Source organism: Mustela lutreola, chromosome 7 (genome assembly GCF_030435805.1).
Source record: "Mustela lutreola isolate mMusLut2 chromosome 7, mMusLut2.pri, whole genome shotgun sequence".
Lineage (NCBI taxonomy): Eukaryota > Metazoa > Chordata > Mammalia > Carnivora > Mustelidae > Mustela > Mustela lutreola.
The window spans coordinates 104,718,337-104,744,092 of NC_081296.1; the positions used below are offsets into that span (position 1 = coordinate 104,718,337).

Consider the following 25,756-nt stretch of genomic DNA (forward strand, 5'->3'; position numbering starts at 1 on the left):
GAGTCTTGAAGACAAAATAAAGGAAATGAGTAGCACTAGAAAACATCTGTAGAAGGTGACTTCTGGAGGGCTCCTCCTGTGGAGCAATGTCATTGTCAAAGGTTCGTAGGGTGCATGGGTGGCTCCATTGGTTAAGCGTCTGACTCTTAATTTCAGCTCAGGTCATGATCTTGTGGTTGTGAGACAGAGCCCGGGCTACGGGCTTTTCACTGGGCTTGGAGCCTGCTTAAGAGTCTCTCACAAGGGCTCCCTCTGCCCCTCCCGGCCCTTAAAAAAAAAAAAGAAAGAAAGAAAGAAAGAAAAGGAGGCTTTCTGAGTCAAATATTCCTACTCCCTTCCTGCCCATCCAGTCCTGGGTTGGGTTGAAAAATACACAAATCACTTTGATTTGTTTGTCTGCATGTTAAAAATCTTCTGAGCAGGTTTTAGCTCCGCTTGAGTTTTATTTTTGAGTATTCTATACTTACTAGTTTATTTACTCTTTTTACAAAAGAGAATAGAGCCAGGCAAACTGTCACTTGCTTGAAATTTGGGGATCATATGGATGCCTCCTTATGCTCCTGGGTTCTGCAGGGAATAAAATACCGCACTCAATCTAACTCCAAAATCATATTATGATAGGACGCAGTATGAAGAACGCAGCTATTAAAATTCGTGTAAGGTCTGTCTCACTCTGCAGAAATGGGGTGTAAGGGACACTGGTTAGAACAGTTAGTCTGCTTGAAAGAGAGTTTTGCTGAACATCACCCCATCAGATTTGTACCCTGAAAACCCCACTCCAACCCTGGGGCAAACACAACCTCATGTATTTGGTGGCAGGGGAGAAGAAACACTGCGGGAGAACGTATTATTTTCCTGGTGCCATTGTTACCTGCTCTGGGGACACATCTATACTCATCCCCTAGATCACTGTAGATTGTTACGGGGTGGCAAAAAGCTTGAAGCTTAACAAAGACTCAACTCCAGAAGAGAGAATAGTCCATTAGGTCCACCCAAATGAGAGGAAGCTGGTGAGAGACAGTCTCTAAATATAGGAAGAAGAGTAACAAAAAAGTGATACAAAGGAAGGAAAAAACTTGCAAAGGGTGGACAGGGGCAGGACCCGGGGCCCAATCCTGATACTGCCTGTCACCTGAGTTGTCAGGGAGGGCAGGAAGCGTTGGAAAATCAGGCAACCAGAAGCCCATTTGTGGTAGGTCACACGCAGACAAGGACAAGGCAGAAGTCCTAAGCATCTACTCCAGGATCGAGGCTCGTCCTAGGTACAGTGGCGGAGCGCTTGACGTTTAAATACATAGGGCTTAAAGTTGACAGCTAATCTTAGACTGAGAAGTCAAAAGAGGAAGAAGTGACAAATGGGGAGGTCTGGAAGGGTGTGATTCAAGGAGCACAAATTGAGAGCAGGCCCGGGGGCCAGGGGCTAGCCTCAGGGCTAGAGGCGCAGACTGGATTAGACATCACGCTGCCCTCCTAGAGCTGTGATCTCCCAGGATCATAGGTCTCGTCCTCCAGCGCACAGCAGGTTTCCAAGATGGAGTGGTGTGAGAAAAACTGCAGGTGCACTTTCAGAACCAGGTACTCATACGTATGGAAATTAGAACTAGAACGGTCTGCAGTGATAGGACTCCCCTTCTCCCACTTTAGTGGGATTGCCCACACTTCCTCACATTGTTAATGAAACCTCTCCCATGTGGTGTTTCTCCAATACCTGCCTTTTCTCCTCTTGAGTTCTGCTCTACCACCTATTTGCCTCCCCGGACAGCTAATTATAAGCCTCTATTTTAATGCCTACTTACTATGAAAGCTTGTGTCAAAAGCAGCACCTACCTATATAGACATTTCAAAGGTTGTAATTCCAGAGCAGGGATGAAGCAACGCTCTTGGATATGTTCCCCATCCAAGTGGTGGTTCAGGGAAGTTGAAATAGGTCTGATTAGGTCAGTGCTGATCAAGTGAATGCCTAAGAAGTATTTGAGAATAGCCACCATGATAATGATGCGGAGACCTCCTACAAGCCTATTTCGGATACTTTCTATTTATATGAAGAGGGAGAGGAACTTTGCATTCATCAAGGGTAAAGCTTGGGCTGCAGCAGCCTTGTGGGTAAGTTCCCACCTTTGCAGAGCCGTAAGGGTTTTCACCAGCCCTTCTCTATCTTTACAAATCATGTTCCTGCTCTAACCATGGCTTAGAATATTTGAACGTTAGGGTTACAGTTTGGGTTTTTAATCACAGCCTTTCTTGCTAATGGTGCAATCTCCTTAAGGTCTTCAGTCTCTGAGACAGTTCTGATCTGCTGGGATGCTATCCTCACTTCCTCTTCTCCATTGCAGGGGTCGAAGGTGGAAGGGGTGGGGGAAGTAGGCACAGGAACAGGGTAAGTGTTTATGTACCTATAGCTTGGATTTTGAAGGGGAAACTCAGACCCGCCCAAGTGTCTTTTATCATCCGTTCCAGTTCTCGAGCTCTGCAGAGATGCCCCTCTCCTTAACAGAAAACAAACTCTCTGCTCAGAGCTTGCATGGACTCTCGTGTTTATAAATGGGAACATTCGCGGGACTCGAAGTCTTCAAACTCTCACTGCAGATCCTGAGCTTCTGTGCGATTATGTAAAACCTTGTGTTGCCAAAAACCCTCCTTCTGTCTTCCTTCTATCTTGAAGCAGGGTTGAGCAGTTTATGAAAATGACAGCAGGGAAATGTTTTACCTGCTCGACTTGTTCTTCCGATCTCATTCGGGTTTCAGTCAAATGTTTCTACACTGCACTGGGCGTGGGCGGTGGTGACTCACCAGGAGAGAGGACATGGTGGCATGTCCAAGGCGCTGCAGGATGACGGAGGAACTTCGCATTCGGGCTTCCTGCCATTTTGTTCCTTCCCTTGTTCTCTGTCGGATGTTTGCTTGGCTCCTTGTTCCCAAGGAGAACCAGTCAGTTGAGTATTCAAATATTAAATTAATTCCTCTTTCTGCACAAGTGGCCAGGCCAGTTTTTACTGGAAACGGAGACCAATGCGTGAGGGAAAATGGGGGTGGTGTGGAAGGGGAGAGACGGAGTTTAAAGGCAGAGGAACCTACAGAAAGTTGCTTTTTTGTCTAATTACAAATTTTAGGACACTTTCCAAGATCTGTGATCTTTGTGCACGAAGAGACCAAGAAAATGTTTCAGGGAGAGTAAGCTGACAGGAATCAGCTTGTGTCAAGAAACTTCCTTTTTCCTGTTGGCACCATCTGCTGGGCCCTTTAGACCTGGGAGAGGGACCTGTCCCCTGGCCGTCTGACTCCCATGAGTCACATTTCGCACACAACGCCTCCGCTTTCCCCCTCTTTCAGACTAAGGACTTGTCCAGCTCTCTAGTGGCTACATGCCTGGTGTGCCTGTGGGGAGTAGCTGGCTGGACGGAAGCAGGTGAAGTTGGAAGCTGCACCCCAGTGCACCCTGGTTCCTCCCCAGGCAGTGGATTTCCTCCTCCTTCTCCAAAGCTTGCTCTCCCCGGGTCCTATTGTCCTCCTGCAGGACCCTTCTGGAGCCAGGAAGCTTGGTGATGTTTCTTGATTACATTTCTCTCATTTTAAAGCGTAATGTTGCTAGTTTATCAAGAGTAATAATACCCCAAGGTGTTCAAATGAGGTATTTGGGGCATTTGGTTCCAAATGCAGCTGTATATCATGGGAAGAAGGGAGAGAGGAGAGAAATTGGCTTAGAAACACACATTCTAGGATCGGATGGATTTAGTGGAGCATTCTACCTAAAACTTAAATAATAATTAACATGAATTCTTCGCAAATTCTTCCCAAAAGTTGAAGAGGAGAGAACATTCCTAAATCATTCTATAGACCAACATTACCCTAATACCAATGCCATAAAAAGACACCACAAGGAAAGACAACTACAGAGCAAGATCTGTTATGAATATAGATTCAAAATCCTCAACAAAATATTAGCAAATCAAATTCAACCACATATTAAAAGGGTTATATACAATTACCAAATGGGACTTATTCCCAGAATGCAAAAGTGGATCAGCATATGAAAAATCAATACATCACACTAATAGAATGAAAGGGGGGAAAAAAAACACACGATCATCTCAACTGATGCCGAAAAAGTGTTTGATAAGATTCAACACTCAGTAAACTCAGGATTATAGGAAACTTCCTCAACATAATAAAGGCCATATATAAAAAACCCACAGCTAACATCAGATTCAGTAGTAAAAGACTGAAAGCTTTTCTCTTAAGATCAGGAGTAAGACAAAAATGTTCACTTCTATTCAGCATAACACTGGAAGGTCTAGCCAGCACAATGAGCCAATAGAAAGAAATAGAAGGCATTCCAATTGGAAAGGAAGAAGTAAAATGATCTCTGGTCACAGATGATGTGATTTTTATATGCAGAAAACCCTAAAGATTGCACACACACAGACACAAAAACAGCTCAAGCTAATCAACAAATTCAGCAGTTGCAGGATACAAAATGGCACACCAAAATCAATTACATTTCAGTACGATAGCAATGAAAACTCTGAAGTGGGGGGCGCCTGGCTGGTTCAGTTGGTAGAGCACAAGACTCTTGATCTCAAGTTTGTGAATTTGAGCCCCACTTTGGGTGTAGAGATTATTTTAAGAAATAAAATCTTAAAAAAAGAAAGAAAAGAAAACTCTGAAGTGGAAATTAAGAAAATAATTCCATGTGCCATGGAAGGATACAATATTTGGGAATAGATTTCTAATCCAGGAGGCTAAAGGCTCATACACTGAAAATTACAAATCATTGCTAAAATAAATTAAAGGAGACACAAATAAATGAAAAGAGATCCTGTGCTCTTCTTGTATTGGAGGACCTAATGTTAAGATGAATACTACACAAATTGCTCTACATAGTCAATGCAATCTCTATCAAAGACCTACTTTTTTTTTTCCAAAATAGAAAAACCCATTTTAAAATTCATATGGAATCTTGAAGGACCCTCAATAGTCAAAACAATCTTGTTAAAAAAGAACAAAGTTGGAGGTCTTATACTTCCTGATTCCAAAGCTTACTATGAAGCTCCAGTAAACAAAGTAGCACAGTATTGGCATAAAGACAGACAATGTAGGGGCGCCTGGGTAGCTCAGTGGGTTAAGCCTCTCCCTTCAGCTCAGGTCATGGTCTCAGGGTCCTGGAATGGAGCCCCCACATCGGGCTGTCTGTTCAGCAGGGGGCCTGCTTCCTCCTCTCTCTCTACCTGCCTCTCTGCCTACTTGTGATCTCTCACTCTCTGTTAAATAAAGTTTTAGGGGGAAAAAGGCAGAAAATATAGACTGGTGGAATAGAATAGAGATTCTAGAAGCAAATCCTTGCATATAGGGTCAGATGATTTTTGATAAGAGTACCAAAACCATTCAGTGGGGGAAAGGACAATCTTTTTGACAATGATACTAGAGAAATTGGACATCCACATGCAAAAGAATGAAATTGGACACTTACCTTATACTGTCTATAAAAGTTAACTAAAAATGGACCAAAGAATTAAGAGCTAAACTATAAAACAGAAGAAAACATAGAAAGTATTCACAACATTGGATTTGATAATGATTTCTTACACATGACATCAAAAGTACAGGGAAGAAAAGAAAAAGTAAAACAAGTGGGATTCCACAAAATTAAAACCTTTAGTGTATACACAGACATTATCGAGAGAGTGAGAAGATGGTCCACTGAGTGGGAGAAAATATTTGCAAATCATATGTCTGTTAAGGGATAAGTACTCAGAATATATTAAGAACTCCTATATCTGAAAAACTAAAAACCAAAATAGCCTAATTAAAAAGTGGACAAAAGGGGTGCTTGTAGTGGCTCAGTCATTAAGCATCTGCCTTCAGCTCAGGTCATGATCTCAGGGTCCTGGGATTGAGTCCCGCATCAGGTTCCCTGCTCAGCGGGAGGCCTACTTCTCCCTCTCCCACTCCCCCTGCTTATGTTCCCTCTCTCACTGTGTATCTCTCTGTCCAAATAAATAAATAAAATCTTCCAAAAATATAAAATAAAAAGTGGACAAAGGACTTGAAGAGACATTTGTCCAAAGGAGATATACATATAGACAATAAGCACATGGAAAGATGCCCAACATTGTTGGTTGCCAAGGAAATGCAACGCAAAACCACGATGAGATACCGCTTCACACCCATACCGCTTCACGCCCCTTAGGTTGGCTATTCCAAAAACCAAAAACCAACCATCCTTACCCTGTACCCTGTACCAAACAGAAAATGACAAGTGTTCATGAAGATGTGGAGAAATTGGAACTCTTGTGAACTGCTGCTGGGAACGTAAAATGGTACAGCTGTTGTGGTAAACAGTTTGGTGTTTCCTCAAAGATTAAATATAGAATTACCATATGATCTAGCAATTTCACTCCAAAGAACTGAAAGCAGGTACTGAAACTGGTATTTGTACACCATTGTTCACAGCAGCCTATTCACAATAACCAAAGGTAGAAAAAACCCATCTGTCTACCAACAGATGAATGGGTAAACAAAATGTGGCATATTCATACAATGCAATATTATCTAGCCATAAAAGGAATAAAATCCAATGTATGTTGTGACATGTAAGAACCTTGAACACATTATGCTAAGTGAAGGAAGCCAAACACAAAATGGCAAATATTGGCGATTCTATTTTTATGAGGTACTTAGAAAGTAGCATGTGGTCACCAGGAGCTGGGGGAGGGAGTGGGGAGTTATTGTTTAATGGGTACAGAGCTTCTGTTTGGAATGATGAAAGAGTTCCAGAAGTGGATAGTGATGATGATGATGGTGACTCCATGCTGTGAATGCACTTATGACCACTAAATTTTACACTTCAAAGTGGTTAAAATCCTAAATTTTATAGTATGTATATTTGACCACAGTAGGAAAAAAAATTTTTAATACACATACCAGGGCCTTATTATTAAAGAGGCTGAGAGGACTGATACAGTAAATATGAGTTGGGAACCTGGAATCTGATTTTATTTTATAATAAAATTTATTTATAATAAGATTTTATTTATTTGAGAGTTAGAGAAAGAGAGAGGGGAAGGGAGACAAAGAGAGAATCTGAAGCAAACGTCCCACTGAGTGCATAACCTGACATGGGGTTCAATCCCACAACCGGAAGATCATGACCTGAGCCAAAACCCAGAGTCGGTCACCCAACCACCTGAGCCACCCTGGCATCCCCAGATTTTTTTGTAATGCCTTCCTGTCTTTCACAGACATAGCCAGGCTTAGAAATTTGTGATTTATTATCTGCCTGTTCTTTCCAAGGCAACTGGTGCCAGTCTGTGAGGAAATGTTCGCAAGTCTATGTGTAATATGTGTGTATTATTCATAAATCTAAGTGTATTAAATTTAAAATGCTGTTTTAGAATCAGGGATTGTCATAACCACATTGGTGTCTACTCATTTATGAATGTATAAATTGATTGTGACTGTAGGTTGTTTTTTAAATGCCTATATTCAGCAAAATACAAATGAACAATCCAGGGGTGTTTGACTGGCTCAGTCAGTAAAGCATAAGACTCTTGAGCTTGGGGTCCTGAGTTCAAGCCTCAGGTGGACCTGGTGCTTACTTAACCCTCCCCCCCCCAAAAAAAATCCTGTTAGTCTTCTCAAAATTTTTTGAAATTTTAATGGCTCATTAAATTCCAAAGTCTGGGAAACTTTGCAACCATTTGAAAATATTGTAACAGAGACTGTTACTTCTATTAACTTCTTTGTACAATAAGAAATTGAAAAGATTTATGCATTTTCCTATTGTTCATAGGATCCTTGAACAGAAATGGCAGAGTTGAAATGGACAGTATCAAGATGCTATTCCTCCTGCGGCCTGTGGCACTATTCTTCCTCAGATGAGGGAGGAGGTAGGTAGATGTGGGGCCAGGAGAGTGGAGAATGGTATAAGTCTTCTAGAGAACATACTGTCAGAAGAAGGGGTTGTCCTGTCCTGGGTGGTCCTTTGAAGGCCCTCCTCACCTCGCTGAGTTTGGGGACTGAGGTAGGACCGGGGCTGAGGAACACCCATTTCTAGAGGATGCCTTTGCATTCCAGAGGAGGGCAGCTGGCAGCAGGGAGTGCCCAGTCTGTGGGAGCCCCGCCTGCCCCGCCCGTTAGGCGGATTAGTTAGTTATTGAAAAAGTGCTTTGGAAGCACAAAGGTCTGGAGTGACTCCATGTGCTGTTGCTCAGGCCTGTGTGGGAGCTGGCATTTCTGAGACGCTGACGCTCTTCTAGGAGGCTAGGGGACAAGAAACAGTTCTTTCCTGTTGTGGTGCAGTCCTTTTTGAGTCTGTCTCAGGATGCAGAGACAGTTCCAGAAAATTCTTTTGCAGTGCATTCTGTCTCAGGAGAGAAGTTCATTTTGGTGGTAGGTTTCGTAAGATATTTAGATAAATGAACCACATCAGATTTTAGTTTCGTTTTCATGCTTAAGTCTTTTTATTTATATTCAAGTCATTTATACATAAATGAAATCATTTAACATGTTCTATTCTGTGACTTACTTTTTTTACCTTAACAATAGTACCTGGAGATCTTTCTATGTTAGTGTGTTTAGGCTTCCTTGTTTTCTTTAATGACTACATTCCTTCCAGGCTGTAGAGCTGCATCACAGTTTTCTTAACCTACTGTAAGACATGTAGGTGGTTTGCTGTTTTTCACCATTACAAATAGTACTACAACACACATTCCTGTACAAAAATTTGTGTGCTTATGTATAAATATTTCTGAAGGATATATTTCGAGAACTGGAATTTCTGGACCAAAGGGCATGCACATTTCAGTTTTTTGGTAAATAGTACAAACGTTCTCTCTGAAAATTCTGTTGTAATTTATGTAGCTAATGTGGCACTCATCAACACTGGATGTAATCAGCTTTTTTAATAATTGGCCGCATCATGATCAGAAAAAGCAACATCAATTAAAATCTTGTTTTTCTGGTTTACTGCTTAAGTTATACATCATTTCACATGCCTGTTGACCATTTGGGTTTTTTAGCTTTTTTCTGGAAGCATAAAATTACAGAGGTACACAAGTCCTAAGTGTACTGCTGAAGGAATTAACACAAGGTGAGCTCTCCTTGTATCCACCCCTCAGGTCAAGAAATGGAATGTTATCAGATCTTTTCCCACCACCCCAAAAGTAATCACTATCGTGATGTTTAACCCCTACCAATTAGTTGTGCCTGTTTTTGGATTTCATACAAATGGAATCGTAAAGCATGCGCTCTTCTTAGGCCTGGCTTCTTTCCGTGGATGCCTCCAAATGGTTTATGTGCTCTGAGCCCACCACTGGTGGAGACAGAGGCCCAGCTGCCACTCTGCAGGGTCAGCTTCTGGTTAGAGACAGGACTACCTACCCCAGCCATGCTGCCCTCTTGACAAGAACGACTTTCTTGGCTGGCTGGATGATTGGTATGGGCGTCCCATCATGGGAGAACGGTGTTTGACCTCAGTCTGTCCTCCCCCTTTTGTCTGAAATGAGCACCAGCCTGTCATGCCCATGGACTGGCCAAATTCACTGCTCAGCATGAGATTGTCTGGTTGTGGGCTGCCTCTCCTATGGCCCAGCGGCAGGCAGTTGTGTTCTGCTTGTCCCTCCTTTTTCTTTCTTCCTTACACGTTTTTGGGAAGGCCAGTTACCTGTGACTTGGTTAACATGTGGTAGGCCTGAAGCTTGAGCTAGGAGAAAGAGGAGCGACATCCCCGTTTGCTCGACAGGGAGCTTGGTTTTAGGCTGGTGAGCTGAATGTGCAGCTGTCAACTGTCTGAGCTGGTTTGCTTGGAAATTGCTCTGCTGGCCAAGCTCCAGAAAAGTAATCAAAAGTGGCCTCAAATCACAAGTTTTTTTGCTTGCATTCTGAGTTTCACAATTTAAGGAGTTGGCTGGTGCCTGTCCTAAAAGTACGGCATTTTCTACTGTTTGTAACACGTGTGTCTGTGTGTGCATGCGTGCGCGTGCGTGGTGTACACAGGCTTGTCAGCACAGGCAGGTTTTATAGCTAAACCGTTTATACCTACAGGCAGGGAATGATTAAAGAACACGGTGTATGGCAGATTTTCTTTGATTTCAAGCATCATGTATCTGGATTTGTAGGTTGGTGTCTTTGAAGGAATGCCCTGGAGAATCTGATCCACAAGGTACAGAAATATCTGCAGATAATTACTGAGGAGTATTCAGCGTGTCTTTTTTGGAGGAACAGGTGCATTTGGCCACACACTGGGGGAAGTGAAGACCTGAGCTTTGAGGAAGTCAAGTTTGAGGGCACCAGAGGCTGTTATTTATATCAGAATGATGTGTATTGAAAGCTGAAGACCTTCATTCCACCACTGTCACGGAACTAGTTTAGAGAAGAGGAAGGGTGTGCATTTTGCCTTGTTAAAAATCTATTGCACTAAGAGCTTCTGGTGTGGTCCAGAGTGCTGGTCATTTGTACCCAGGCTCTGTTGTGGACCAAGGTACTTACACATGCTCTTCCTTCAGCCTACTTGTGGATAAAATGATTCATTTCTAAGTGGTTGATAGATGTGTGACTTGATTCCTGCCCCCTTCCCGAAGAGGTGAGCAGCCTGGTTTGTGTGTTTGGGGGGAGTGGAGGGACCTTGCATCTCTGAGCTCAGAATGAAGACATTGGAGTCTAACAGCCAACAAAAACAATACATAAGGAACTCTTGTGTTTTCCATTATAATACATATTATATACATATAATACGTATTATAATACATAACTAGCTTCTGTTTTTATATCTTCTGAGTTCTAAAGAATTCCCCCCTCCCCCACCCAACACATCACAAAGCTCTTTGTCCCCAAACACACTCATTGCCCATAACCAAACATGTCAGAATTATTACGGAGAAACTTGACAGTGGACCAAACATGCGATTTATGCTTGACAAGAATTGAGAAAGAATACATCTCAGATTTTCTGAGAAAGTCTTTACTTTTTGGTTCAGAAATAGGACTAAGAAAACATAGAAAGGGAGGCACCGTTGCAACCCTATTAGGGTCATTAACAGTTAATTTTTCCTAAGGAGCCAACAGAGGATATTTCTTCACAGAAAGATCAGTTATCTGTAGGGCGCCTGGGTGGCTTAGTTGGTGAAGCATATGCCTTCAGCTCAGGTCATGATCCCAGCGTCCTGGATCCAGTCCCGCATTGGACTCCCTGCTTGGTGGGGAGTCTGTTTCTCCCTCTGCCTACCCCCCCCCCCCCGCCCCACTTAGGCTCACTCTCCCTCTCACACACACAGGAAGGAAGGAAGAAAGATTGATCAATCAGGTATCTATAGGAGAAGAACTTGGTTCCAGGGTAGGTAGAAATTGAAAAGAAAAAACTTGTGGGTTTTTGCTCTAAATAAGATCCAGAGACAGAGGTCCAAAAAGCAGAGTGCCCTGAATGACTCCAATAAGGAAGTGGTAGGTAGCAGGAAACAACAGCACGTTTGCATAAGTATTGAGATTTTTCTGGGTTTGCCTAATCCCAGTCCTTTGGAATTGGCCTTTTATGAGGGTAAACATGGTTTAACAGTGAGCAAATATTAGTTCACATGATTAAGACCTGTTGAGTGGAACAGGAAACATTCAACAGGAATCTGCAGGTGCCTGTAAGCAAGGGTGACACTAGAAAGATCTTGGTATGTCAGCTCCTTCTTCCCCCAAAGGGAGTGTCCTTGGAACGAAGCCACCAGCGACAGGAGAGGAAACAGACGGCTTGTAAAAATAGGAGCAGCATGGCAAGATTCTGAACTTATTAATAATCTGCTAGCCCTGGGGAGAGTGTAAAAGGCATCTGGAGTATTTGCATTTTTGTTTATTGAAGGGAGGCACTTCACAACTCTCTCTCTCTCTCTCTCTCTCCCTCCTCTTCTCTCTCCATTCAGGACAGGAGATTTCAGAGTCTGTCATCTTAGGGGTTGAGTCTGTTTTCAGCTTCACTCCAGCTTTTACCACCCGCATGAAAGAAAGACTATTCTAGTAGGACTTAAGAAAGAAAAGCCAGCCTGACTTCTATGATCCTCTCTTACGTCATGGATGCGTTTTCTTCCTGGAGGGAGCCATGTGATTTCTCCCCTTCTTTCCATCCTGCATTCTTTTCATTCCGAGGCCTGGTCACATCAGGACAGAAGCCCTCATCCTCAGGCTCTGGGGGATGAATGGGAGGCATGCCCCACTCTGGCTCTGCCTGAAGTTTCTTCCAAACAGGAGTGGAGACAAACGGGTGTGCAACTCAACATAATCCGGGGCAAGATATGATCCCGGCCATGAGAGAAAAAGAAACAATGTGCTGATGGAAAATTAGAGAAGATTTATTTGTGGCGACATTTGTAATGAGCCTGAAAAACTAGCAGGATTTTGACAGATGGTAAAGAGTGTCACTAGTATTATTATGATATTCAGGTCCAATAATAGCTAAATGAATCTGTATCTGTTTAGGATATTCAGAGCTTTTGGCCTCCACACAATGTTCTGTTGGCAGGAATACCCCAGCTATGCTTTAACGGATCACCTTTCTCTCTCTCACTCTCAATCCAAGTGGTTTGAATGAGGTGACCCCGCCCCCATCTCCCTTAGGCATGTGACCCAGCCTAGCCAATCAGAGAGCCATATTCTCTTTATCACAGTGATCTGTTCCAGGGTTGGGTATGTGACCCAAGTTGGACCAATTCCAGAGCTTTTTCTGGAACCATTGCCCAAAATGCATTGTCTTTCTGGGGGGATTGTCATACTGGTAAGTAGTAGTTTAGGAGCTGGAAGGGACCTGTTTTGTTACAACAAAGGAGAACCCAAGAGATGGAGAGATTCCTGAGCACCTGGATCCAGTCATGCTTGAAACTCTGCTGTTGGAGGTTTTAGTCAGGCCAATAAATTCACTTTGTAATAAGCCCTTTTGTGTTTTTCCCTTGCAAATGAAAACAGTCCTAAACAATATAGAAATTTTTTTTTTTTTTTAGTATTTCAATTATTTGAGAGAGAAAGAGAGAGCACAAGCAGGGGGGAGGAGTAGAGGGAGAAGCAGACCTTCCAACAAGCAGGGAGCCCAGTGTTCGTCTCTATCCTAGGACCCTGAGATCATGATCTAAGCGGAAAGCAGATGCTTAACCGACTGAGCCAGCCAGGCACCCCACCAATACAGAAGTTTTAAATAATTTGCTTAAACCAACACAACCTGTGGCGGTAGGAGGCTTGCAGATTCACAGAGTAAGTTTTTGGCAAAAAGAAATCTTTCTATTGCTAACATTTTCCAGGTCAGCTTCCTGGATTTCAGTAACAAAGACATTGGAAACTGTATTCTTGAACCCCCTGGTCTGAGGCTTCTCACCAATCTAGCCAACTCCTGTGTGCTGGCTATTTTTCCATGAATCAGAAGTGAAATATGCAGTTCTGTTGTCACAAAGGAATGAAAACAGTTCATTTGCCTTTTGTATCTCTCCAAGCTTTGTTTTTTCTGGGTCACACGTTCTAAGTGAAGAGTCATAATGATAATGCCATTTGGATTTATGAACAGTTGAATAGACAATTGAGAAAGGACTCATTAATCATCAGAAGCAAATTCACTGCAGAAGAATTTCAGAGAGCAGGACAACTGCCTTGAGTCAACTGATTTTCTGCTCCTTCGGGGAAAACTGTTGGATGTTTGAGTTAAGTGCCACATCTGCAAACCTGAGAAAGAGAATGATTTTTATTGAGTGCTTACTGTGTCCTTGGTACTAAGAACAGTATCGTGCCCACATTCTGTCTTAATTTCATCCACTCTGTGAGATAGGCACCAATCCTGTTTTGTGACAAGGGGAACGTGGCCAACATTATCTTTCCAAGCCTCCTACAGAGACAACCCCAAGAGGTCACTGCTTCTTGTTCAAAGTTCGGTCTCTCTGGGCAATTACTGTAGATATTTATCATTCTGCAAACATTTTTTTCATTTTTGCCCTGCAGCTTTGGATAGCCATGTGATATGCTTCTGGCCAGTGACTTTTGAATTGAAGTCTTCTGAAGATTTCTGTAAAAGTGTTGCTTTCCTGATTTGAGCATAGCTCCTTCCTCTTTGTTCTTTTGTTCTCTATGCTTGGAATGTGGGTATGAGGCAGGTGGTGGAGGAGCTGTATTGTGACCTCAAGGCCACCATGGGGAGGACAGCTGTATTGTAAGGGTGGTAGGGCAAGAAGATAGAAGGAAACTGGGACTTTCTGACATTGCAAAACCAATGTTTCTGTCCTCGAAGGCCTGCTTTCAGACTTGTTATGTGAAAAAAATTGAACATTATTTGGCTAACTTGGTGAGGTTGGGTTTTTGTTGTAGACAATTGCATGTACTCCCCGGCACAGGGAAACTGAACTAAAGCAGGGACTTAGTTGTGTTTCCATATAAAGTGATGCCTCGAAGCTGAATAAGACCTAGAACCCACCCTTAAATAGCTCAAGCCTACTTTGGGAGGCAGATTCGTAAAGAAACAATTACAATGCAATGTCATTAATGCAATGATAGTGATTTGCTTAGGAAAAAAATAAAATGAGACAAAAGTGTAATAAAAGTTAGCCAGGCAGAGGAGAAATGTGGGCAAAGAGAGTACAGCTTGAATAAAGGCATGGAAGTGAGACCCAGCATCATAGGTGCAGAGAGCCACAGGCTGGTCTGAGTTGTTGGAGCACAGAGTATAAGGCAGGCAATGATCAGGTGTTTCATTTACCTCGTGCAGCAGAAAAGTTCAGCCCCAAAACTTAGTGGCTAAAAAGTTCAGCTGGTGGTTCTTCTGGTCATAGACTATCTGTTGGGGTTGGAACATTCAAGAAAACTTCCTAAATCCCATGTTTGGTGCCTCAACTAGGATAAATTGAATATTTGCAACTGGCTGGGCATTTCTCTCTCCCTCTCCTCTCTTTTCTCTATCCATCCTTCTCTCTTCTTTCCTTTTGAGTAGCTGGGACTTCTTCACAGCATGACAGTCTCAGAGTAGTTGGACCTCTTACATGGTTGATGGCTTCCAATTAAGAAGAAGAGGAAGCTGCTAGTGCCTTTAAGATCTAGGCTCAGAAGTACCAGAACATCACTTCCATTGCATTTGGTTGACCAAAGCAAGTCACAAGGTCCATCCTGAGTCAGGGAGAGGAAGTAGCTTCTACTTCTTAATGGGAGGGGAAGAATGCACATACAGGGAGAGATGAATTGACAGTGATCATCTCTGGAGATGACCTACCATGAAAGTAAGAAGGGTACAGATGCAGGACAAACTTGTCTGCTTGTCGGGTAGGTTGATATGAATGCCAGACCTGGGGGATAAGCCCCGCTTCATATTTGGGATCTGAAAGGAGAATGCCTCTTGGACTGACCAGACCCATCAAAGTAAAGCAGACCAGGAAATGTAATTAGGCAGAGAAACCCCTCTTCAGTTTCCTTGTGACATAGACAGGACTCAGAGTTTCTCCTACGTCATGGGAGATTGTTGAGTTGAGAGTCCGAGAGTTGACTGGAATCTTCAATGGTGAAGGACCAGGTAAGCCCGTAGCAAAGGCTGGGTGGGTCACTCAGGTCACAGGCAGGAGAGGAGACTAGCAGAGAGCCCTTGGATTCAGAATGCTAGGGGAAGCTGAGCAGAATGACTGAGCCCTGACTAAGTTGAGAGACCAGAAGAGGAGTTCCCAGCCACCCTATAGCAGAAACCAGTAAGAATCTAGAAGACGTGTTATGGTTTTGAACACCTTGTCTTCTATGACGTCCAATCATAAGGTCACAAAAGACAACACTGCTCTCACTCACCCGGGCACAGGTTGGAGAGCAACGAGGGGAAGAAGAGACAAACCCAAGAACCTGAGAATGTGCCTGACGGGAGTCCATATTTAAATAAGCTCTTCATAGCATTTCCTGGACCGTACTAAAACCCAAAATTTACCCAGCAAAAGAGGCTCACAAGGAAGAATAAGTTATAAGGAAATAAAGAAGCCATGTTAAGTAAAATTACAAAGAAATAATAGGAATAATGACAAATGCAGGATAGCAGTGACTTCTGTGGTTGAGGAGGGGGATGTGGGAGTCCTCAGGAAGCTTTGGCTGTTCTGGTAAGGTCTTGTGTCTAAAGTGAGGGAATGGATACATGTGTGCTGCTGTATTCCATCTTCCTTTTTGTGGGCTTAAAATAGTTCAGAATGGAACTTTGTAAAAAGCTTTGTTTCTGAATAGAATTGTGAGCCCCTAATGCCAGACTTAAGCCTTGAATGTGTTAAATGGGAATGAGGATCTAGAAAGAGACTTGAAATAAGTCAAATTTGTTTGTGAGGAAAATCACCCTGGCTGGATTTAGAGGAGGGAAAGAGTAGAGAAAGGAAGGAGGCTGTCACAGTAATGCTGTGAGAGCTGACAGTAGCCTGAGCTCCCAGCTGGTGGTCAGGGTCTCTTAGGAGTTAAGTTTGTAGGACTTGGTAATTGGCAAGATGGAGTTGGGAGGGTGGGCAAAGTTATCTATTTGAGTGAGTCGGTGTATGTGGACTGCCCCCACCCCTGCATTGACCAAGATGAGAAGACCCAATTGGGGGGTGTAACTAGTTGGAAAGGCAAAGGGTTGTCAGGACAGGCTGGGTTTGAAGGGTCTATAAGACATCCTCATGGGGATGACTGGCCAGAGGGTGGGTGTGTGAGTCTGGACCGCAGTGAAGTCTGGGAAACCCCAGCACTGATGTAAATTGGAGCTGTAGAAGTATGTGAGATGCCCTGAGGGAAAGTGAGTAGAAAAGAGGACCCAGGACAGACCAGATGCAACATCCCTTTAGCCTCAGAAAGGGAAGCTCTAGCTATCCCCAGCTCTGTAGACACCTACTTGCCATCTCTTCTGATAAGCAGAAAGAAAGGCCACCCACCACTCACTACCATACCTCCCACCATCCTTGCTGTGAGATCCCCCCTCAGGCCTCCCCCTGTGGTAGCCTGTCCCTCCCTGTCCCAGTCTCCTCTGTTTTCTGTTCTCTGTCCAGGTTTGCATGCCTGCCTGCCTGCCTGCCTGGGGGCTTGCTTTCCTTTCTGTCCAGAATTATTAAAAGGTGCAGAGAGGAAGACTTCCCTCGACAACCAGAGGAGGTCCTCACCTAGGGAACAGAAACCCACAGAGCCCGGTGAGACCCCAGACGTGGGAGCCTCCTCTGAAGTATGGGCCTCGGGCTCCCAGATAAGACGGCAGTTTTCTCCTGGAGGGTCTGTTCTGTGGAGAATGACAGAAAATGAGAGGGATGAGGGCTGCTGAGTATGGCTTGGAGACCCTGGGGTGCTTCGGCTTCTGTTGGCTTACGTGGTCACTGTGGCAACCACTCTCCTGTGTGTGTCAGGCCTTCCCTAGCTGTAGGGAAGCTGGAGAACATACTGCTGGGGTTCCAGGGTGAGGTGAAGATTTCAGATTTTGGCTGATCTGTGAACACCCCATCTCTGAGGAGAACAATGTGTGGATCTCTGGACTACTTGCCCCCAGAAATGATTAAAGGGAGAGTATACTATGAGAAGGTTGATCTGTGGTGTATAGGAGGGCTGTGTTATAAGCCACTGGTGGGAAATCCAACCTTTGAGAGCTCATCCCATAATAAGACCTACAGACGCATCCTCAAGGTAGATGTAAGGTTTCCCCCATCCTTACCTTTGGGGGTGCAGGACTTGATGTTCTCAGATACCAGCCTTTGGAGTGCTGCCGTTGGCCCAGATCCGGAGTACCCTGGGTCCGGGCCCCTTCTCAGAGGGTGTTGCTTCCATCCATTCATATGGTTTCTTGAGCCCTGTCCGCACCTATTTTATTGTGGTTGTCCAGGGAGCTCTCCTGGCTCTACTGTCTACGTATTTTGTTTCTTCTAGATGCAAGATGCTGATTAATAAAAGTTGAATCATTTAAAAAAAATCATTTAAAAAAAATCACTCTTTAGGAATTCCTCTTGTACTGCCACAGTGTCTTTGATTTGAATTTCTAGACACTGGTCTCTGTGGAAACCTCACAGGCCTGAAGAGCCAACACTTGATGGGATTTTTCTCTTCTTGACCGCCTCCTCTTTGAAGAAGGGATAGAACATTTCCTTCCTGATGGGTTCGTTGGCAGTAATAGAACATGCGGAAGCTGGTCAGAGCAGTTTGGGTTGACGGCAAGCTTAGGGGAAGTGGACATAACAGGGCCTTACAGCCTGGCCAGCCCTTTCCTGTCAGCCTCCCATCTCCCTTTAGCTTTTGTTATCACAAATGCAAGATAGTGTCAGCCTTTGTCTGTCCTTGTTGACAATCTGGGCATCTTCTCTTCCACCCAGACTGTGGAAATCTCTTTGTTTTTCTTTTTTGTTGTTGTTTTTTTAAAATTTGGTTTCTGATGTGAAGTTTACATTCTGGGTTGGACAGGGAACTGCTCTAAGCTCTACAGAAAAAGTGTATCTGCCCCAAATTGGATTAAAAGAATTTGGGAAAAGCCAAAACAACAAAGCTGTCCTTCAGAAATACCAGTCTCTCAAAGCATTTCTGTAAAAAAGTAGATTTTAGTATATTCTTAGGAATGTTAGGGGATTTGGGTTTCCTAAAATCAACCCTATAGTCAAAAGTGATACAGCTACAGAATAAGATAGTTGAGAAAGGGAAGTTTTCGTACAGAAAACGTTTGTGTTAAGGAATCATTCCAAACCCTTGTGGCGCATCTACTCTGAGAGCTTAGGATTGCTTTTACCTGTACAAACTGTAACCTGCTGGTATCACATATATGCCAAGGAGAGGAGGCATGCGCAAATAAGCAATCTCCATTCTCAGGATGATCGCCTTCCCGCCATCATTGGTCTTTTACTGAACTGAGCAGGGGAGAGCCAAAGGTCCTACAGCTCGTTCCTCTGCCTCCAGACACCTCAGATAGCAGGGTGGCCACTCCCTTTCAGGGCCTCCTCTGGAAACCTGCCCACTGCTTTGGATTTTGGTTTATCTTGACTATCTGATGATTTTGGATGTGCCTTCTAGCTCTCAGGACCTTCCCTGCCACTCTTATTCTGGCCTTGCCCTTCTGGGATAGACTCACCCCAGACCTCCCATCTGTCCTTATTCTGGGTCAGGTATTAGCAGCTAGCTGATTGGATCAATAACCTGGGGAAGGGGTGTGCTAGCGGATTCAATGTGGTACTTTTCCCAGGTATTATATTTACATTTTGATAGGAGTCCCCTGGGTGGAGTATGGGGTAGGGAGCGTTATTTTTAATTTTTAAAATATTTTTTATAAACATATAATGTATTATTAGCCCCAGGGGTACAGGTCTGTGAATCACCAGGCTTACACACTCCACAGCACTCACCACAGCACATACCCTCCCCAATGTTCATAACCCAACCACCCTCTCCCTACCTCCCTCCCCCGCCACCCTCAGTTTGTTTTGTGACATTAAGAGTCTCTTACGGTTTGTCTCCCTCCCGTTCCCATCTTGTTTCATTTATTCTTTTCCTACCCTCCAAACCCCCCACATTTCCTCTCCACTTCCTCATATCAGGGAGATCATATGATAGTGAAATAAGTCAATCAGAGAAAGACAACGAAGTATGATACCCTCTGGTTCCATCCACGTCGTCGCAAATGACAAGATTTCATTTCTTTTGATGGCTGCATAGTATTCCATTGTGTATATATACCACATCTTCTTGATCCATTCATCTGTTGATGGACATCTAGGTTCTTTCCATAGTTTGGCTGTTGTGGACATTGCTGCTATAAATATTTGGGTGCACGTGCCCCTTCGGATCACTACGTTTGTATCTTTAGGGTAAATACCCAGTAGTGCAATTGCTGGGTCATAAGATAGTGTTAATTTAAAGAGATTCACCCAGATTTTGGAAGAAAGTGGTGTGTGTGTGTGTGTGTGTGTGTGTGTGTGTTACAGAAGGAAGAGAGAAGAGACGAGGAGGAGGAGGAAAGGGAGGAAGATAGTGGCTGTCGTTTGGCAATGGACAAAGAACACAGGCAACACCCTTTGCCCCTCTCATCCAGAAAGGACTATTGTTGCTGTGTTGGTCTGTATCCTCCCAAGCACCTAGTGTCATAAATGTGAATGAACATCCTTATCTTTAGCATTCAAACTGAGACACTTATGAAACTCAGAACTCATGGTTTCTATGTATTCCTCTTAGTAACATTCTCCTTATTCCAGTAATCCCACTTCTAGGAATTTCTCCTAAAGAAAAATCTAGAATAATAAGACTAGCATTAGCTATGGTGTATTGAGTTTCAATTGTGTACCAAGACTTTGATACACATTGGTTCATTTAAGTCTTGCACCAAGCCTGCAAGGCAGATAACACCATCCCTCACCTGAGGCTGGAGAGATGAAGGACTTTGTCCAGGGCTCTCTGCTAGGCAACTGCTTTGGAGCTGGGGCTCAGGGACAGGGAGGGTACCCCACTAAAAGGTGTCATCTACCTGGACACTCTCAGAGATGAGTGTATCCTCTTGTCCCAGAGTCTCCTGTCCTCCCCAAATGTTCCATAGGCCCTGGGTGGGAGGAATGGGATCCCAGGTCCTGGGGGCACGGGGAGTGTGGTGCTAGCAGGGGACAGTGCCTATTGTGCCTCCCGCCTGTCTAATTGCTGTTCTTCTTTGAAAGCCTTCCCTCGCTTTCTCTGATCAATTCTGTTTCTCCTTTCTCTGTTCTATCAGAATAGCCCAGAAGGGATTTCTACTGCCTTCCAACTCATCACAGTGGTTCTCAGAATGTGTTCCTAAGATCCCAGTTAGAATCCTCTGGGGAGCTGTGAAAAGTGCAGACTAACTAAATCAGATTACTCTCAGGGGAGCAGGGGTGCCCAGAACTCTGCATTTCACGGCGCTGTAGCACGCTCAAGTGACACACCACACTGGCATTTACACCCGTTCAGAGCAGGGACTCTGTCACACTGCCCTGGAGTTACCTGTGGCTTTAGCGCAGGGACCCACAGCAGATGGAAGTGGGGAACTGGAGGCAGAGGTGTACTGGCAAGGAAGGAAAGGAGAGTTGAAGGAGGTGGAAAAAGTGGGATTAAGGGTGGGGAATAAACGAAAAGGGTGTAATGTGAGAGCTTCTGCGGGAGAGTCAAAGAGATGGGAAATCACAGGACTCATTTGCTTGGGGTCCTTTGAGGATTACCAACAGATACTCAGTCAATATCTTATCCCCTCCTTTTAAAAATTTTTATTATTTTTTATTATGCCCAAAGATGCATGCTTGAGTCCTAGGAATTTTTTTGAAACCTGAACTTTCAATACCAGCATGAGTAATTGTGTATAAAGTGGGTCACAAGGAAGTGATAACGAATGCACAGACTATTTTAACTGCTGAATCAGAAATCTCTGTGCTGTATTATGAAATATGCAGGAAGGAAAATAAGCAGATGATAGGAGTGGAAGGAATCCTAAAATAATATTTTCACAAACAAATTCTGCCCCAACATACGCCTGGAAGGTGGGGGTAGGGGAGCTCTGATGATGCATGCTCCTGAGAGTTAAAGAATTGGAATAAAATTGCAGAACTGGAAATCTTTCCAAATGACGTAGGATCTCCTGAGGCACATGACCGCTCAAGCCCACAGCTCGAAAGGCTTCAGCAATGTCGTGGGGGCATCTCAGTCGGCTTCGTAGCTTAGACAGGCAGGACTTAGAGGAGGCAAAGACAAACAAAACAAAACCCACAAAAATTTAAAGTCTGTTCTATTTGCTCTTCCTAAAACAAACAAACCCCACCTTTTTTGACTAAATCTGTTTCGCTGATTTTTTTTATTTGGTAAAATATATACAACATAAAAATCACCATGATAACTATGTTTAAATGTACAATTCAGTGGCATTATGTTCACAGTGTTGCGCAATCATCACCACTATCTATTTCCAGAACTTTTCATCATCCCAAACAGAAACTATACCCTAATCAACAGTAACTTCCCATTCCTCCATCCCCATGGGGTTTCCCCCCATGGAAACCGTCATTCTACTTTCTGTCTCTCTGAATTTGCCTGCTCTAGGTAGGACCCTGTATAAATGTAATAATATTTATTTCTTTAGACAAAAGTAATGCAATATTTATGGTATTGCATTTAGCAGAATGATTTCAAAGTTCATTCATACATGTTGCAGCATGCATTGGAATTTCCTTCCTCTTTATGACTGAATGATATTCTATTGTAGGCACAACATTCGGCTTATCCCTTCATATACTGATGGACAGTTTCTTTGAAGTTGAGCTGTGGTCTTTTCTCAAAACACTTATTGTAGTCGCATGATTTGTGACTATGTGTAGTCGCATGATCCAATGTGATGAAATACTTGTTTAATCATTATTTTCTTTGGGCCAACATATTTGACAAGGAGAACATTCATGAAGGCTTGGTCAAAAAATACTTGAGGGCCTACTATGAGACAGCTGTGGTACCGGGTGCTGGATATACACTGGTGACAAGGCAGACCTTGTGACAGAAGCTTGAAGAAAAAGTCCTATTGTTTTTATTGCCTTCTTGACTAACAACTTAAGGGATAACTCGTAAAAGCTTAGGGATAAGTTTGGCCAAGGACGAAATTGTACTTGTTAGATTGATTTTACACACGGCTTTCCCAAAAGGATTTGAGTTAGCTTATAAAACATAATATATAATGTTAATTCGCAGAGAGGTAGAATCAAGACCAAGAAGAAAGGAAAGTAGTAACGTGCTAGAGCCCTAAGGTGTACATGTTGGACACAATTGCCATTAAGTAATTACTATGTCACTACGTTTCACACAAGCTCCAGGGATGTGCTTGCATGGGGAAAGAAAATTAACATTGACCTGGACGAGTAGAGCTCATTTATCTCATTTTAACAAAAAGTCTGAAATTACAACTCAGGGCTAGCTCAGTAACTCACTATCAGGGACCCAGTTTCTTTGTCTTTCTGCTCTGCCTTATTTATTTATTTATTTATTCATTCATTCATTCATTCATTCATTCATTTTAGATTTTATTTATTTAGAGAGAGCAAACGTGAGCAGGGGGAGGGGGCAGAAGGAGAGGGAGAGGCAGACTCCCCAGTGAGTAGGAAGGGCAATGCAAGGCTTGATCTTAGGACACCTAGATAATGACCTGAGCTGAAGGTAGATGCTTAACCGACTGAGCCACCCAGGCGCCCCATCTGCTCTGACATCTTAAGATGTACACCTTCATCTTCATGCTTCATGACCATATGATCCCAAATTGGTGGCTGCATCTCAAGGCAGCAAAAAAGGAGAAGGGCTATGGAGCCAAGAGCTTTTTCCTATCTTCATCTGGAAATCCAGATAGACCCCCAGGAATGCTTGCACACATAGTGGGTTGCCTTACGGAAGAGGAGCCCTGTGCTTAGGGACCCCAAATCTTATATAATAGCAGTAGGCAGTCCTGTCCTTTACTCTGGAGTGAAACATTATTTCTGTCTTCCCAGGTTCCAAACAAGCCTTCCCTTTATCCCGGCGAGACAGTATGTCTGTTTTCCAAGGTTGTAAGCCTTTCAGACATGTTTGAGAAGATATCTGAAAAGAAAAGACTGTCAGGGCCCCAGCTTGAAAGATAAACAGAAATCTGAGACCATGGAGAATCTTCTCCCAACAATAGCCTCCTCGGGAGCTTCTGCCTATATGTTCCTAGCTGGAACTGTGTCGTATGGCCACCTCTACCTTCAAGGGAGGCTCTGAAATTGAGTCTTTGGGGTTGGGCACATTACTGCTCTAAATAAAATTGTGGTTCTTTCAGTAAGAAAAGGCAGGCGAGGGATGGAGCTTCACAAGAACAAGGCAAAAACTGTGTCCAGGTGTTTTCCTCTGCATGGCCAATGTCTTTCCCCCGTTGCTTAACAGACCTTTTGACACTATGTTTATTGATCCTGCCAGAAATAATTTATACAACTGAGACATAAGAAACCCCCTTGGTCAACTACCATTTTACAAATCTCAAATAAGTTATCAGTCGTTTATGCAGAATTTTAATGTCACAATTGTGTAATATCTAAGTGTACAAGCCCATAATTCCTTAGAATTCTTCCCATTAAAAAAAAATCCTTATTAGTTATTTTGACAAGCCATTTTGTGGAGGGGGTGAATAAAAATTCGTTCAACTTAAGAAAATGTTTGTGTCATGAAATTTCCCCGCATCTTTGAGTATCTATTGCTTAAAGAACACATCTTACTTTGTGAACAGATAGGTGTTTGGTAAGAGGTTTATAAATATACTTTTTCTGGTTTCATTTATTTTAAGAGGCTTTTTTCACCTCATGACAGTCATTTGGGGCTGACAATGTTGCCATGGTAACCATGCTCCGAAATGCTGGTTGCCAGTGAATATTGATCCTTAGCACCTCAGCACCTTTTGCAACAGTGCTCGCTCCCTATGTGAAGGAGGCTTCGCTCCGAGCACATGTAGGTCAAGGAATCTACACTCGGTGGTTAGGTACTACCCCAGAAATCTACTGGATTTTTCTCCCAGGAACCTAAGGATCCCAGTAAGAATCCAGGCCTGCCCCACATCACTGGGGCTTGTATTTTCACTCTAACAGATGGAGGGTGAAACTTCTTTGTTTCCTCTTCGGTTGTGTTGTTCCTGAGTTTAGCTCAGTCAGTGCAGCACAGGAGGCATTTGAGGGAAAATTTTGGATGTGAATGGACATGCCTTCCCCAGAGGCAAAGAAGTTTGTAAACTACTTTTCCAAAGCTCATACTATATGCTTTTGAAATAAAAATGCTTCTCTTCGGAAAGGGAGGGTGATGTTTTGACCTGGGCAGCATACCTGGGGCTTCAAGATTGAGCCAAATCTGAGTTCAGGGGCGTCGTGGAGGTGCAGGGATCTCAGGGCCGCGACAGGGCAAATTGCAGATGGAGTTTGCCCTTCTTCTCCATAAATGCGGGGCAGCCTCCCTTCAGCAAGGCTTCGTGCTTGAGAAAGGGGAGGCTTGTTAGAAAAGGGCAGCTTTGAAACTGAATTCTCTTTGCCAAGAGCTAATGGACTGTCTTCAACTTGCATGAAAATATTTTCAGCGTGGTAACCAGAGAAGCCAAAATGAGGCCTCCACAGACCTAATTTGGCATCAGTTTATCTCCACGTGAGAAGATCTGGATGCGCTTATTTTCCTCTCTGCTATAACTGAGAGAAAAACAAACAGAAACCCTGCAAAGGTTCACTGAGACAGGAGTCAGTCACAAAAAAGGAATTTGAACCAAGATAACGTTACATTTTATCCACATGTTCCTGAAGCCTGAGCCCTACCAGTCCAACAGACCTGATTCTGCCTTTTGCCATTGCCATAAAACTTTACCGTGTGGGCAGAGACTTTGTGTAACTCAGAGACCCTCACACACAGAGGCACACACACATGCAAACCTCCTTTGATACCTCGGGGATACCACCAGAATGGACAGATTCCAAGACCAGGTGAGACCTTTCACTTTCTGACCATCTTTGCTCAGTTTGGAGAGGCCACTGTCTGTTTTATTGAAGTAGAAATCCAGGAAGGAGACACAGTGGAAGAGAGTGCTCCCCTGCTTCTTGTAGCCATGGCTAGCCTGCATGGAGCTCTGATGGGGAACCAAGGAATGTTCTTTGAGAGGATTTCGGTGACTGCTTGCTAACAGTCCTAGCAGGTCATGTGATTATAATATGCATTTTTACAATTGTGGCAGCTGAGGCACAGAGAATTTAAGTGACTTATCCAACATCACACATTATATTGCTTGTGTAAAATTATAGATGCCCCCCACCCCTCCTCCCAGCCTCCTGGCTCAGGGTCCTCTAAG

The 25,756-nt window shown here is 43.6% G+C and overlaps 2 long non-coding RNA genes across 5 annotated transcripts in view; both read left to right on the forward strand.

Annotated features, from left to right (window-relative positions):
• Positions 1–1,765: 1,765 nt before the first annotated feature.
• Positions 1,766–24,217, forward strand: LOC131836533 (uncharacterized). Its single transcript, XR_009355659.1, has 3 exons — positions 1,766–2,103; positions 7,790–7,886; positions 23,415–24,217. It is a non-coding gene; the product is annotated as an uncharacterized LOC131836533 (long non-coding RNA).
• Positions 24,218–24,275: 58 nt separating this feature from the next.
• LOC131836531 (uncharacterized) overlaps positions 24,276–25,756 on the forward strand; it is a 34,211-nt gene continuing 32,730 nt past the window's right edge. Inside the window, exon 1 of one of the 4 annotated variants that reach the window (XR_009355657.1) lies at positions 24,276–25,394. This is a non-coding gene — a long non-coding RNA (uncharacterized LOC131836531). The remainder of the gene's footprint in view (positions 25,395–25,756) is intronic. The other 3 variants (XR_009355656.1, XR_009355655.1, XR_009355654.1) reach the window with 3 other exon arrangements.